The sequence below is a fragment of the Gorilla gorilla genome, chromosome 5, assembly GCF_029281585.2.
Source record: "Gorilla gorilla gorilla isolate KB3781 chromosome 5, NHGRI_mGorGor1-v2.1_pri, whole genome shotgun sequence".
Classification (NCBI taxonomy): Eukaryota; Metazoa; Chordata; class Mammalia; order Primates; family Hominidae; genus Gorilla; species Gorilla gorilla.
Window position 1 is genome coordinate 98,589,998 of NC_073229.2, and position 15,346 is coordinate 98,605,343.

General features: G+C 36.7%; 2 long non-coding RNA genes across 2 annotated transcripts in view; one reads left to right on the top strand and one right to left on the bottom strand.

Annotated features, from left to right (window-relative positions):
• The window catches only part of LOC129534229 (uncharacterized), a 150,915-nt gene extending 146,444 nt beyond the window's left edge, over nucleotides 1-4,471 (bottom strand). Inside the window, exons 1-2 of the long non-coding RNA XR_008680731.1 lie at nucleotides 4,350-4,471; nucleotides 2,848-2,965 (exon numbers count right to left, since the gene is read on the bottom strand). This is a non-coding gene — a long non-coding RNA (uncharacterized lncRNA). The remainder of the gene's footprint in view (nucleotides 1-2,847; nucleotides 2,966-4,349) is intronic.
• LOC109027208 (uncharacterized) overlaps nucleotides 1-15,346 on the top strand; it is a 632,904-nt gene that overhangs the window by 421,284 nt on the left and 196,274 nt on the right. The window lies entirely within an intron of this gene.

Below are 15,346 nucleotides of genomic sequence, written 5' to 3' on the forward strand. Positions count from 1 at the left end.
ACAGTATATAAGCATTCCTTTCACTCCACAACCTTGTCAGCATCTTTTTTTTTTTTTTTTTTTTTTTTTTTACTTTTTAATAATAGCCATTCTGACTGGTGTGAGATGATATCTCATTATGGTTTTCATTTACATTTCTCTAATGATCAGTAATGTTGAGCTTTTTTCATATCATTGTTGGCTGCATGTATGTCTTCTTTTGAAAGGTGTCTGTTCATGTCCTTTGCCCACTTTTTTATGGGGTTCTTTTTTTTCATGTAAATTTGTTTAAGTTCCTTCTAGATGCTAGATATTAGACCTTTGTTGAATGCATAGTTTGCAAAAATTTTCTCTCATTATGTGGGTTGTCTGTTTATTGATAGTTTCTTCTGTGCAGAAGCTCTTTTTACACTATTCACAATAGTAAAAACATATAATCAACCTAAATACCTATCACTGATAGACTGGATTAAGGAAATGCATGTGGTACATATACATCATGAACTACTATGCAGCCATATAAAAGAATAAGACCATGTCCTCTGCAGGGACATGGATGGAGCCGGAGGCCATTATCCTTAGCAAACTAAGGAACAGAAAACCAAATACTGTATGTTCTCACTTATAAGTGGGAGCTAAGTGATGAGATCACATGGACACATAGAGGGGAACAACACATGCTGAGGCCTATCAGACGGTAGAGGGGTGGGGGAAGGAGAGGATCAGGAAAAATAAATAACTGATGGGTACTAGGCTTAATTACCTGAGCGATGAAATAATTTATGCAATAATCCCCTGTGACATCAGTTTACCTATCTAACAAACCTGCACCTGTACCCCTGAACTTAAAAGTTAAAAAAGGAGATTTTAAATAATATAAAAAATATTAGGCCAGAGTTTATCTCCCAAATGAAGCCTTCTTGGTACTCATAGGTTGCTATATATGCCCATTTTTATCAGCATTACTCCTTCTCTCTAATTGTATTTACTTCATTGTTTATTTCTGTGTCTATTGTTCTGATCACATTGTGTGTGAATTCTTTTAGGGAACTCAACATTGTAAACTCAGTGTCTAACTTCCTGACATATGGTAGAAACTTAATAAATGGTTCTTGAATAAATGAATGGGAGGAAGAAACAAGTTATGTATTTATTCATATTTCCTTTTATTCAGTGATTAGAAATTTCTTATTTTGTACCTATTGTGTTCCAGGAATCCTTCTTGGCACTGGGAATACAGAGGTGATGGGCAGGAAAATTCCCTGATTTTATAGAGCTTAAATTCTTGTAGGAGAGACAGACAATAACAGTAAGTAAATGCTAGACCTTTATAATTAATAATAAATGTTGTTTGCAGTGAAGAAAACTGAGAGAGAGGGTTAACATAGATCAAATATTAGAGAAAATTTTATTGAGGAGGGGACATTTGAGTTAAGACAGGAATTCTAAAAGGGAGCAACTAAAAAGATGTTGGGATACACTTTTATATGGCTGCATAGTTCTAGGCAGATGGAACAGTAATTGCTAAGGATCTCACGAAGCAGATTTATTAGTTTTTGCCACATTGTTCCAGCTACCAGGCACACTGCCATGTTATAGTAAATTATCAATAACTAAAGGTGTCAACATTGTATTTAAGCCATCTTTCTATCTCTCAGGGCCCCCAGTGGAGTCTCTTACATAGTAGTACGTGCTCAGACTATAATCAATTTCAAATGAAATTATTTTTACTGATGTAGAAACTCATCATATTAGCTGTTTATTTTTTATATCAAAAACATTTCTATAAATAACTTTGTTTCAGAATCCCACAGCTATTATGGATTTATTTTATTGTGTCATAAGAATTGATGTACACTTAGTTATCCTTAGGTGCCTCAGAATGTAGTATGGTCAGAGACTGGTATTCTATTCATGTTTGCCTATCTAGTGTCTAGGGAAATGTTAATCAAATAAAAGGTGCTCATTGAATATATGCATGATAGACAATGCAGAATTATTTTACTGGTCTTTAGGTTCTTAAAATTATAGAAAAAAATAGTCCTTTCTATGTTGCATGTTTATAAATCCTGAAAGACATGATTATGCTTTTTGCTATATGTCAATTATGAACTCTGCTTGAACAAAATACTTTCAATTCACATAAGATATACAGGCTTTCTTCAGAGCCTATAATAGTTTTTGTAAAAATAAAATCGAAGTTATCCCTGTGTTATACTTTGTTTTTTATTCATATTAAATATGTTTATATTTTTAAACTTATTTTTATAAAAGTACTTCAAATAATTGAAATATTATTACCCCCAGCTTTGTATTTATAACAAAGAAAGAAAGAAAGAATATTCTTTGGTACTGTTAAAATTTATTTTGAAAATCCTTGTCGCTGAGCAGCAGCTAAAATAAACTCAAGCCTCTTTCATCTTACGAAAGGCTTTTCCATTGTTTATAATCACAAAGACAGTACAATATACAGCGACATTCCATTTTGTAGATGGCATTCTTGAAACATTTTTAGTATGATAATACCTGTGGTTGAACCTCACCCTAGTTAAGATCTTAGAGTCTGATTAACACGAAGATTATCACCATTCACTTACAGGGTTATTGAATGAAAACATATATGTTAAGCACCTAGTCCACTGGCTTGCTCAGGACTAAAACCTGAGACCACCACCCTGGTAGAGGTGGTCAGCAGCAGACAGACCACACAAAGGTGGCTTCTTACTTCCAACCAAATACATAATATAGTCCTCCCTTCATACTGTATTCCTCCTCCCTCTTTCAACACCAGGAGTAGGTAGAGCAAGAAGTACACTGGATCAATTCCTCTTCCATGCAAATGAAAAGTCAGACCACCCTCTTTTTTACCTTCTCATACGTAAGCAAATCCTGGCCAGCGAGTGGTGGTGGTGGTGGTGTAAAGATTCCATTTAGAGTCAGATGTGATATTGGAATGTTAAAGTAGATGTAGTTTTATCAAAAGTGACTGGGAAAATCAAGAAAGAAAATTCATTTAGGTATAATAATGGACTAAAAATAAAACCATTTTATGAATATACACTGTTATGATTAAGATGTGGGCCCTGGAGGCAGAACAATGGTATATGCATTCTGATTTCACCACTTCCCAGCTATGTTGCTTTGGGGCTTAGTTTTCCTCATCTGCAAAGAGGAAATAGAATTCTTCTTACAAATGTTGTGAAGATCTGATAAGGCAATATTTGTGTTTAGAACAGTGCTGGTCCATAGCAATTCCTCAACAAATCTTGTATTTATCTAACTGTCACCATCATCATCATCTCACTGAATTGAGACTAATTTACTTGTTATGTTTTTAGGGTGAGGTCAGGATTTAAAAATCTGCAGTGTATAGCATTAAAATTACTTTAGGCTCTCTGTCTAGATTGCTCTAATCCCCAAACGTTCACTTGACTTCTTGTTATTGAGAATATCTAAAGTAGCTTCCTCTTCTATCATCACTTTCTAGCACATCTCTTTAATATACTGTCTTTATTACACATATCACTATTTGTGAAGTTTGTTATTGATAGTCCCTCTCTATGCCATAGACTATATTTCTTGAGGGTAGGGACATTGTCTATCTTATTTATTGCCATAATTCCACTGTCCACAATAGCAGGTTCTCAATACATATATTAATATTTGGACTAAGCCACAATCATGTATTTTTTTCAGAATCAATTGCTATTTAATTTATAGACTACATGTACAATCTAGGCATATGTGAATCACTTTGCATTTATTTAAATTTAATTGTTAAAATATTGTTATTAAATTTTACAATATATTAATCCCTTTCAGGCTATATGCTCAGTTTTAGGATTTGGATTTTGAAAAGATATTTTAATGCGATGCTGTCAATAAGCACACTAAAACTCAATCTGGATAATACCCAGAAAACAAATTAAAATACAAATAGCTCAATTGTACCACTGCAGACTTTTTTTAAAAAAACTAATATGTGTAGAATTAGTATAGCAGACTAAATATTTTTATACTATGTTGGTATAAAACAACAACTAGATTAGATTAAATGAGTAACTTGATTTTACAGTTTAATGAAACTATTTAATTCCTCTTTTAAAAATTCATTAATTGTCCAAGTTAATATGCTGGCAGGCATTTTAGTTATGTTAAAGCAGCTCTTGAAGGTATCACAATTAAGATTAAAAGCTATTGTTTCTGCTCTCTTTTAAGAGGCAAAGGTAGAAAACTATTAAATATCTACAGTAGCTTTAACTTATATATTAAATGTGGTTGCCAGTTGATAAATACAACAATTTATTTTTAAATCTGGTTGAAATGTTATAGTGATTAAAACATAAGAACAAAATGTCTTTTATGTTTACCTTCATTTTAGCCTTCTATGTTGATTATTTCTTGTGTAAAATTTGCATCTGGTATCATAACCCTGTCTAAAGAGCTTCCTTCGATATTGACCCCAGGTATTCTAATGAGAGAGACTCCTGGCTGACCCCAGGCATTCTAATAATAGAGACACCTGGGCGACCCCAGGCATTCTAATTGGAGAGACTCCCACTGACCCCAGGCAGTCTAATGATAGACACCTGGGCGACCCCAAACATTCTAATGGGAAAGACTCCCGGGGGAAGGGGAGGTCCAGATGTTAAGTTTCAAAAACACTCTGCAATGGAGTCAGGGATGCTTAGTCAAATTTTTAAATACTTTTTGTACCAATTTTCTTATGCCTCATAGCACCTCATGGCACATTTCAGTCTAATAATAATAGTAAGAACACCCGTAAATGCTTATATAGTCATGTACTGCGTAACAGAGGGAAGTGGGTGTCCCATGGAACAGTCTTGGAGAGGTGGCAGGAGAGGGACTAGGAGGAGAAAAACAGAACACACGAAGGGAAATGGTTTGCTCGCCATCGAAGCGCAATGTTCCTTTTCTCTTCATAGTTTTAAATTGTTGTTGTTTAAAAAGAGAGTGGCTTTGAGCAAAGTTAGAAGTTGATGCTTCTGTTTGACTCCAATAGGTGACATGCCCCGGGCCCCCAACCAAGGGCACAATCACTTTGGTTGGGCGCACAACTGCTCTCTCCGTCCCCCAAGGCTGTGCCGTGCCTGAGCTTGGAGGTGGAGCCTCAGAGACGTCCTGGCTCAGGGGAGGCCCTGGCCCTCTTTAGATTCTAATTTCAAAGATTTAGAATCGATGACAAAGTACTGCTGATTCTCATTATTCAAAGTAGTTATGTTCAGTAAAGTTGCTGTGAACATTAAGTTAGCAAATATTGAACCATTGCTCTTACGGGACATATATGGTTAGGTTTCTGTGAGTCTCTCATCGAAGTATTTTTGTCAACTAATCGATACAGAGTCTTGTTTTATATGTGTTTCTGTTTAAAGACACCTTATTTAATATACGTTGTTGCTTCATTAACATTGAACACATGACCTACAGCACTGTAACTCATGCCTGAGCAAAACTTATTTAACACACACGGACTTCCATGAGCTACATTCACAGTCTTGTGCTTGGGAACACTAGACAAGCACCTTAGCACCCTGCTTGGGAAACATTTTAAACGAGAAATCACTGCCAAAAAGCACAAAAATGAGGAAAATGTGGCACTAAACAGACTAAAGAAAGGACACACTTGTTTATAGTATGAAGCTGAAAACAAGAACCAGAGCATCGTCTTGTTCAAGCTCAGCTGAGAAAGTATGAGCGGGTGACTCACAACTTTTCCCACTCTGCACATGTCTGCAAATGACTGTGAAAGCACTGTGAATATTGATTTTGAGGTTAAAAATAAATTTTAGCAAGTAGGTAAATTGGCAAATATGAAATCCATACATCATAAAAATGGACTACTTGAGCTCTAAGTATAGGATCATGAATACCATTGAGAAATGAAGGCAAACCCGAAAATCACTGAGGAAAAGTATATAATTTGATAGTCACTGTTGACATGTATGATTATACTTAGGAAACAAATATTAAAATAATTTTAATTATGAGGAACTTGGAAGATTCCTGTAAAGACTCCATTCACTTTAGCTTCTTCAGTAACTTTAAGTGGAAGAGTCCAAGAAAACCACAAACAAGGTAGGGATACCATGTCACATCTAATGCGTGAGGAGAAATATTCTTAGGAATAGTAGAGTACTGTCAGAGTGGGAAGTCCTGAGTTACTCTAGATTTCTCCAATTTATTAATTTTAGATAATAATTATCAATGTTAATTTTTTTAAAAGTTAGTTAAGACAGATTTTTTCCTTTCTAAATAGAAGTAAAATAATGTATAAATGGAAAGTAAAATACAAATAAAAAAGAACAAGTGTTCAGGAAGAAACTGTAGAAACCAATAATAAAAGCCTAAAGTCATCACTAAATAAAGAGACAAAGATCACAACTTCTGGATACAGAAATTAACAAAAAGAGACTGTTTCTAATGTCGAGAAAGCTTGGCATTCAATGTTAAATGTCATAACCTTTGTTCCTCTTTTTCTTTTTTGTGCTGGTTTCAATTGGTACAGCATGTCTTCTGTAGGAAATAATCAGTGCATTTAACTAAAAATAGAATTCTGAAAATGTTTTCTCTTGAATATGAATCTAAAAAGAGCTAGTTATGTAGAAAACTAAAATCAAGGACTTCAAGATGGCTTACCTTTATTAGAATGTACACAACATCTTGGAATGAAATGCTAATTTAAAACTTATTTATGATAACAGCAAAACCAATAAATCTGCTTTGAAAAAGAAAGCCCCAAAAATGACTTGTAAAAAGGAATAAACACTGTTCGTTTATCTTGACCAAGCCATTTACCTTAATCTAAAGTGACGGAGGAAATAATAAACGCTAATGTTTGCTGAATAATTACAAACTGTCAGGAACTGTTCCAGTGCCTATAATATAGGTGCCATTATTATTCTTATTTACAGATGAAACATTAGAGATGCAGAGAAGTGTCTTGTCATGTCTTACAACTACTAGCCAGGTAGTACCATTCCAGAGCCCATGCACTTGATGCCACCTCCATACGATATGAAATGCTATTTCCATGAGTAGAAGAAAAATGAATGGAAACGCATTTTTACAATAATGAAGCACCACATAAAAATTAGAAAACATGATGTTGACCATTGTGGACCCTATTCAATTTGAGGTGACTGTGGTCAGGTTCAGAGTCCCATAAGGACATATAATCAAGGGGACCTAATCTAGTATAGATATCACATTCCAACTGAGATCTGAAAGGTAAATATTGACTAGCAAGGTGAGGGGTGTGTGTGTGTGTGTGTACATGTGTGTGTCTGTGTTATTCCTGACAAAGGAGTATTCACAAGTAAACCACTTGTGAAAATTCCCTGTGGTGGGAAGGAACTGAAAGGAAGCCAGTATAACTAAATTTTGCATGCAAGTCACTGTTGTTAGGGGCAGTGGTAGATTGAAAGAGACAAAGTGAATCTAAATTATAAATATGATTATTTACTCACACATTGATATATTTGATCTAATAAAACATACACAGTGTAGGAATCTGTCATTCAACACAATTCTAAAAAGATTCTTTTAGAGTAGTTTTTTTTGTTTGTTTGTTTGTTTTTTTTTTTTTTTTTTTTGGTTTAAACAACGGTCATTTATTTTCTCACAGTCTGGAGGCTAGAAGTCCAGGTTCAAGGTACCGACAGGGTTGGTTCCTGGTGAGGGCTCTCACCTTGACTTGCAGACAGCTGTGTTCTTGCTGTGTCCCCACGTGACCTTTCTTCTGTGTGTGCAAAGACAGCAAGATTGAGCTCTGGTGTCTCTCTGTCTTCTTATAAGGACACTAGTCCTCTTGGATTAGTTGTTCACAGCTAAATTGGAAGGTACAGAGATTTCCCATGTACCCCCAGCCGCAACACACGCATGCACTCCCCAATATTAAAATTCTCCACCAGAGTGTTACATTTGTTGTAATTGATGAACCTATGTTGACACATCATAATCACTCAAAGTCCATAGATTACATTATGGTTCACTCTTGGTGGTGTACATTCTATGGGTTCAGACAAATGTATCATGACATGTATTCATTATTATAGTACCACATAGAGTAGTTCCACCACCCTGAAAATCTGTGCTCTGCCTATTCATCTCCCTCCCACCTTTCACCTCCTTCCTCCCTCTCTACATACTCCTAGCCAAATCCTGGCAACCACTGATCCATTACTGTCTTCATAGTTTTTCATTTCCAGAATGTTATATAGCTGGAATCATACTGTATGTTGCCTTTTTAGATTGGATTTTTTCAGTTACTGATATACATTTAATGTTCCTCTATGTATTTTCATGGTTGATGGCTGATTTCCATTTACCACTAATTAATATTCCATTGTCTGAATGCAACATAGTTTATCCACTCATCTGCTGAACAACATATGGTTTGCTTTCAAATTTGGGCAATTATGAATAAAGTTGCTATAAGCATCTATGTGCAGGTTTTTGTGTTGACATGTTTTCAGCTCTTTTGGGTAAATACCAAGGAGCATAATAACCAGGTTGTATGGTGTGAGAATGTTTAGTTTTGTATGAAACTTCCAAACTATATTTCAAAGTGGCTATAATACTTTATTATCTTCCAAGGTAGGTGTAAATGAAATAAATGAAAGTTTATTTAGCAATAAATGAAAGTTTCTGTTGCTCTACATCCTTGCCAACATTAGATATTGTCGGTGTTCCAGATTTTCCAAATTCTGATAGATGTGTAGTCCTATGTGATTGTTTTAATTTGCATTTCCCTGGTGATATATGAGGTGGAGCATATTTTCATATGTTTATTTGCCATCAGTATATCTTCTTTGGTGAGGTGTCTATTCAGGTATTCAGCCCATTTTAATATTGCATGGTTCATTTTTTATTGTTGAGTTTGAAGAGTTTGTTGTACATTTTGAATGACAGTCCTTTATAAATGTGTCTTTTGCATTTATATTCATGAGAGATATTGGTCTTTAGCTTTCTTTTCTGCAGTGTCTTTGGTTTTGGCATTGGGTAATACTGGCTTCACAGAATGGGTTAGAAATTAGTCCCTCTTCCTCTATCTTTTGAAAGAAATTATAGAGGATTGGTATACTTTCTTCCTTAAAAGTTTGGCAGAATTCACTAGCAAACACATCTGGACTTACGGCTTTCTGTTTTGTAAATTATCTATTTAATAGCTATAGGCCTATTTCAATAGTCTATTTTTTCTTGAATGAATTTTGGCACTTCACTCTCTCCTTGCTTGCATGGTTTCTGAAAAGACAGATTTAATTCTTACCTTTGTTTCTCTATTGGTAAGGTGTTTTTTCTTTGGTCTTCTTTCAGGACATTTTTTACTTTTGCTTTTCTGAGGTTTACAAATAATATACCTAGGTATGGGGGATTTTTTTGGCATCAATTTTTCTTGGTGTAGTCCAACCTTCCTGAATAACTGGTTTGATATCTGACATTAATTTGGGCAAAATCGGGGAGGAGCCAAGATGGCCGAATAGGAACAGCTCCGGTCTACAGCTCCCAGCGTGAGCAACGCAGAAGACGGGTGATTTCTGCATTTCCATCTGAGCTTTGAAGAGAGCAGTGGTTCTCCCAGCATGCAGCTGGAGATCAGAGAACGGGCAGACTGACTACTGAAGTGGGTCCCTGACCCCTGACCCCCGAGCAGCCTAACTGGGAGGCACCCCCCAGCAGGGGCAGACTGACACCTCACATGGCTGGGTACTCCAACAGACTTGCAGCTGAGGGTCCTGTCTGTTAGAAGGAAAACTAACAAACAGAAAGGACATCCACACCAAAAACCCATCTGTACATCACCATGATCAAAGACCAAAAGTAGATAAAACCATAAAGATGGGGAAAAAACAGAGCAGAAAAACTGGAAACTCTGAAAAGCAGAGTGCCTCTCCTCCTCCAAAAGAATGCAGTTCCTCACCAGCAGTGGAACAAAGCTGGACGGAGAATGACTTTGACGAGCTGAGAGAAGAAGGCTTCAGACGATCAAATTACTCTGAGCTACAGGAGGGAATTCAAATGAAAGGCAAAGAAGTTGAAAACTTTGGAAAAAATTTAGAAGAATGTATAACTAGAATAACCAATACAGAGAAGTGCTTAAAGGAGCTGATGGAGCTGAAAACCAAAGCTCGAGAACTACGTGAAGAATGCAGAAGCCTCGGGAGCCGATGCGATCAACTGGAAGAAAGGGTATCAGCGATGGAAGATGAAATGAATGAAATGAAGCAAGAAGGGAAGTTTAGAGAAAAAAGAATAAAAAGAAATGAACAAAGCCTCCAAGAAATATGGGACTATGTGAAAAGACCAAATATACGTCTGATTGGTGTACCTGAAAGTGACGGGGAGAATGGAACCAAGTTGGAAAACACCCTGCAGGATATTATCCAGGAGAACTTCCCCAATCTAGCAAGGCAGGCCAACATTCAGAGTCAGGAAATACAGAGAACGCCACAAAGATACTCCTCGAGAAGAGCAACTCCAAGACACATAATTGTCAGATTCACCAAAGTTGAAATGAAGGAAAAAATGTTAAGGGCAGCCAGAGAGAAAGGTTGGGTTACCCTCAAAGGGAAGCCCATCAGACTAACTGCGGATTTCTTGGCAGAAACTCTACAAGCCAGAAGAGAGTGGGGGCCAATATTCAACATTCTTAAAGAAAAAAATTTCAACCCAGAATTTCATATCCAGCCAAACTAAGCTTCATAAGTGAAGAAGAAATAAAATACTTTACAGACAAGCAAATGCTGAGAGATTTTGTCACCACCAGGCCTGCCCTAAAAGAGCTCCTGAAGGAAGCGCTAAACATGGAAAGGAACAACCGGTACCAGCCACTGCAAAATCATGCCAAAATGTAAACACCATCGAGACTAGGAAGAAACTGCATCAACTAACGAGCAAAATAACCAGCTAACATCATAATGACAGGATCAAATTCACACATAACAATATTAACTTGAAATGTAAATGGACTAAATGCTCCAATTAAAAGGCACAGACTGGCAAATTTGTTAAAGAGTCAAGACCCATCAGTGTGCTGTATTCAGGAAACCCATCTCACGTGCAGAGACACACATAGGCTCAAAATAAAAGGCTGGAGGAAGATCTACCAAGCAAATGGAAAACAAAAAAAGGCAGGGGTTGCAATCCTAGTCTCGGATAAAACAGACTTTAAACCAACAAAGATCAAAAGAGACAAAGAAGGCCATTACATAATGGTAAAGGGATCAATTCAACAAGAAGAGCTAACTATCCTAAATATATATGCACCCAATACAGGAGCACCCAGATTCATAAAGCGAGTCCTGAGTGAACTACAAAGAGACTTAGACTCCCACACATTAATAATGGGAGACTGTAACACCCCACTGTCAACATTAGACAGATCAACGAGACAGAAAGTTAAAAAGGATACCCAGGAATTGAACTCAACTCTGCACCAAGCAGACCTAATAGAACTCTCCACCCCAAATCAACAGAATATACATTTTTTTCAGCACCACACCTATTCCAAAATTGACCACATACTTGGAAGTAAAGCTCTCCTCAGCAAATGTAAAAGAACAGAAATTATAACAAACTATCTCTCAGACCACAGTGCAATCAAACTAGAACTCAGGATTAAGAATCTCACTCAAAACCGCTCAACTACATGGAAACTGAACAACCTGCTCCTGAATGATTACTGGGTACATAACGAAATGAAGGCAGAAATAAAGATGTTCTTTGAAACCGACGAGAACAAAGACACAACAAACCAGAATCTCTGGGACGCATTCAAAGCAGTGTGTAGAGGGAAATTTATATCACTAAATGCCCACCAGAGAAAGCAGGAAAGATCCATAATTGACACCCTAACATCACAATTAAAAGAACTAGAAAAGCAAGAGCAAACACATTCAAAAGCTAGCAGAAGGCAAGAAGTAACTAAAATCAGAGCAGAACTGAAGGAAATAGAGACACAAAAAACCCTTCAAAAAATTAATGAATCCAGGAGCTGGTTTTAGAAAGGATCAACAAACTTGATAGACCACTAGCAAGACTAATAAAGAAAAAAAGAGGGAAGAATCAAACAGACGCAATAAAAAATGATAAAGGGGATATCACCACCGATCCCACAGAAATACAAACTACCATCAGAGAATACTACAAACACCTCTACTCAAATAAACTAGAAAATCTAGAAGAAATGGATAAATTCCTCGACACATACACTCTCCCAAGACTAAGCTGGGAAGAAGTTGAATCTCTGAATAGACCAATAACAGGAGATGAAATTGTGGCAATAATCAGTAGCTTACCAACCAAAAAGAGTCCAGGACCAGATGGATTCACAGCTGAATTCTACCAGAGCTACAAGGAGGAACTGGTACCATTCCTTCTGAAACTATTCCAACCAATAGAAAAAGAGGGAATCCTCCCTAACTCATTTTATGAAGCCAGCATCATCCTGATACCAAAGCCTGGCAGAGACACAACAAAAAAAAGAATTTTAGACAAATATCCTTGATGAACATTGATGCAAAAATCCTCAATAAAATACTGGCAAACTGAATCCAGCAGCACATCAAAAAGCTTATCCACCATGATCAAGTGGGCTTCATCCCTGGGATGCAAGGCTGGTTCAATATATGCAAACCAATAAATGTAATCCAGCATATAGACAGAACCAAAGACAAAAACCACATGATTATCCCAATAGATGCAGAAAAGGCCTTTGACAAAATTCAACAACCCTTCATGCTAAAAACTCTCAATAAATTCGGTATTGATGGGACATATCTCAAAATAATAAGAGCTATCTATGACAAACCCACAGCCAGTATCATACTGAATGGGCAAAAACTGGAAGCATTCCCTTTGATAACTGGCACAAGACAGTGATGTCCTCTCTCACCACTCCCATTCAACATAGTGTTGGAAATTCTGGCCAGGGCAATTAGACAGGAGAAGGAAATAAAGGGTATTCAGTTAGGAAAAAAGGAAGTCAAATTGTCCCTGTTTGCAGATGACATGATTGTATATCTAGAAAACCCCATTGTCTCAGCCCAAAATCTCCTTAAGCTGATAAGCAACTTCAGCAAAGTCTCAGGATACAAAATCAATGTACAAAAATCACAAGCATTGTTATACACCAACAACAGACAGAGAGCCAAATTATGAGTGAACTCCCATTCACAATTGCTTCAAAGAGAATAAAATACCTAGGAATCCAACTTACAAGGGATGTGAAGGACCTCTTCAAGGAGAACTACAAACCACTGTTCAATGAAATAAAAGAGGATACAGACAAATGGAAGAACATTCCATGCTCATGGGCAGGAAGAACCAATATTGTGAAAATGGCCATACTGCCCAAGGTAATTTACAGATTCAATGCCATCCCCAGCAAGCTACCAATGACTTTCTTCACAGAATAGGAAAAAACTACTTTAAAGTTCACATGGAACCAAAAAAGAGCCCGAATTGCCAAGTCAATCCTAAGCCAAAAGAACAAAGCTGGAGGCATCACGCTACATGACTTCAAACTATACTACAAGGCTACAGTAACAAAAACAGCATGGTAATGGTACCAAAACAGAGATATAGATCAATGGCACAGAACAGAGCCCTCAGAAATAATGCCGCATGCCTACAACTATCTGATCTTTGACAAACCTGAGAAAAACAAGCAATGGGGAAAGGATTCCCTATTTAATAAATGGTGCTGGGAAAACTGGCTAGCCATATGTAGAAAGCTGAAACTGGATCCCTTCCTTACACCTTATACAAAAATTAATTCAAGATGGATTAAAGACTTAAACATTAGACCTAAAACCATAAAAACCCTAGAAGAAAACCTAGGCATTACTATTCAGGACATAGGCATGGGCAAGGACTTCAGGTCTAAAACACCAAAAGCAATGGCAACAAAAGCCAAAATAGACAAATGGGATCTAATTAAACTAAAGAGCTTCTGCACAGCAAAAGACACTACCATCAGAGTGAACAGGCAACCCACAAAATGGGAGAAAATTTTCGCAAGCTACTTGTCTGACAAAGGGCTAATATCCAGAATCTACAATGAACTCAAACAAATTTACAAGAAAAAAACAAACAACCCCATCAAAAAGTGGGCGAAGGACATGAACATACACTTCTCAAAAGAAGACATTTATGCAGCCAAAAAACACATGAAAAAAATGCTCATCATCACTGGCCATCAGAGAAATGCAAATCAAAACCACAATGAAATACCATCTCACACCAGTTAGAATGGCAATCATTTAAAAAGTCAGGAAACAACAGGTGCTGGAGAGGATGTGGAGAAATAGGAACACTTTTACACTGTTGGTGGGACTGTAACCTAGTTCAACCATTGTGGCAATCAGTGTGGCGATTCCTCAAGGATCTATAACTAGAAATACCATTTGACCCAGCCATCCCATTACTGGGTATATACCCAAAGGACTATAAATCATGCTGCTATAAAGACACATGCATACATATGTTTATTGCAGCATTATTCACAATAGCAAAGACTTGGAACCAACCCAAAAGTCCAACAATGAGAGACTGGATTAAGAAAATGTGGCACATATACACCATGGAATACTATGCAGCCATAAAAAATGATGAGTTCATATCCTTTATAGGGACATGGATGAAATTGAAAATCATCATTCTCAGTAAACTATCGCAAGAACAAAAAACCAAACACCGCATATTCTCACTCATAGGTGGGAATTGAACAATGAGAACACATGGACACAGGAAGGGGAACGTCACACTCTGGGGACTGTTGTGGGGTGGGGGGAGGGGGGAGGGATAGCACTGGGAGATATACCTAATGCTAGATGACGAGTTAGTGGGTGCAGTGCACTAGCATGGCACATGTATACATATGTAACTAACCTGCACATTGTGCACATGTACCCTAAAATTTAAGTATAATAATAATAATAATAAATTTTGGGGCAAAATCCTCAAGCATTATTGTTTCAAAATTTTTTTCTTTTCCTCTTTCTTCCCTTCTTGTATTCTGTTATGCATATGTTTTACCTTTTGTATACTGTCCTTGAATATTCTGTTATTTTCAGCCTTTTTTTCTATTTGCTTTTTAGATTTGGAGGTTTCTATTGGCATATTCTCAAATTCAGGGATTCTTTCCTCAGCCATGTCCATTCTACTAACATGCTCATCAAAGGTATTTTTACGTTTCTGTTACTTTGCTTTTAATCTCTAGCCTTTAAAAAAATTCTTTCTTAGGATTTACATCTTTCTGCTCACATTGCTCATCTGTTCTTATACACTACTTTATCCATTGGAGCATTTAGCATATTAATCATAGTTTTAAATTCCCAGTCTGATA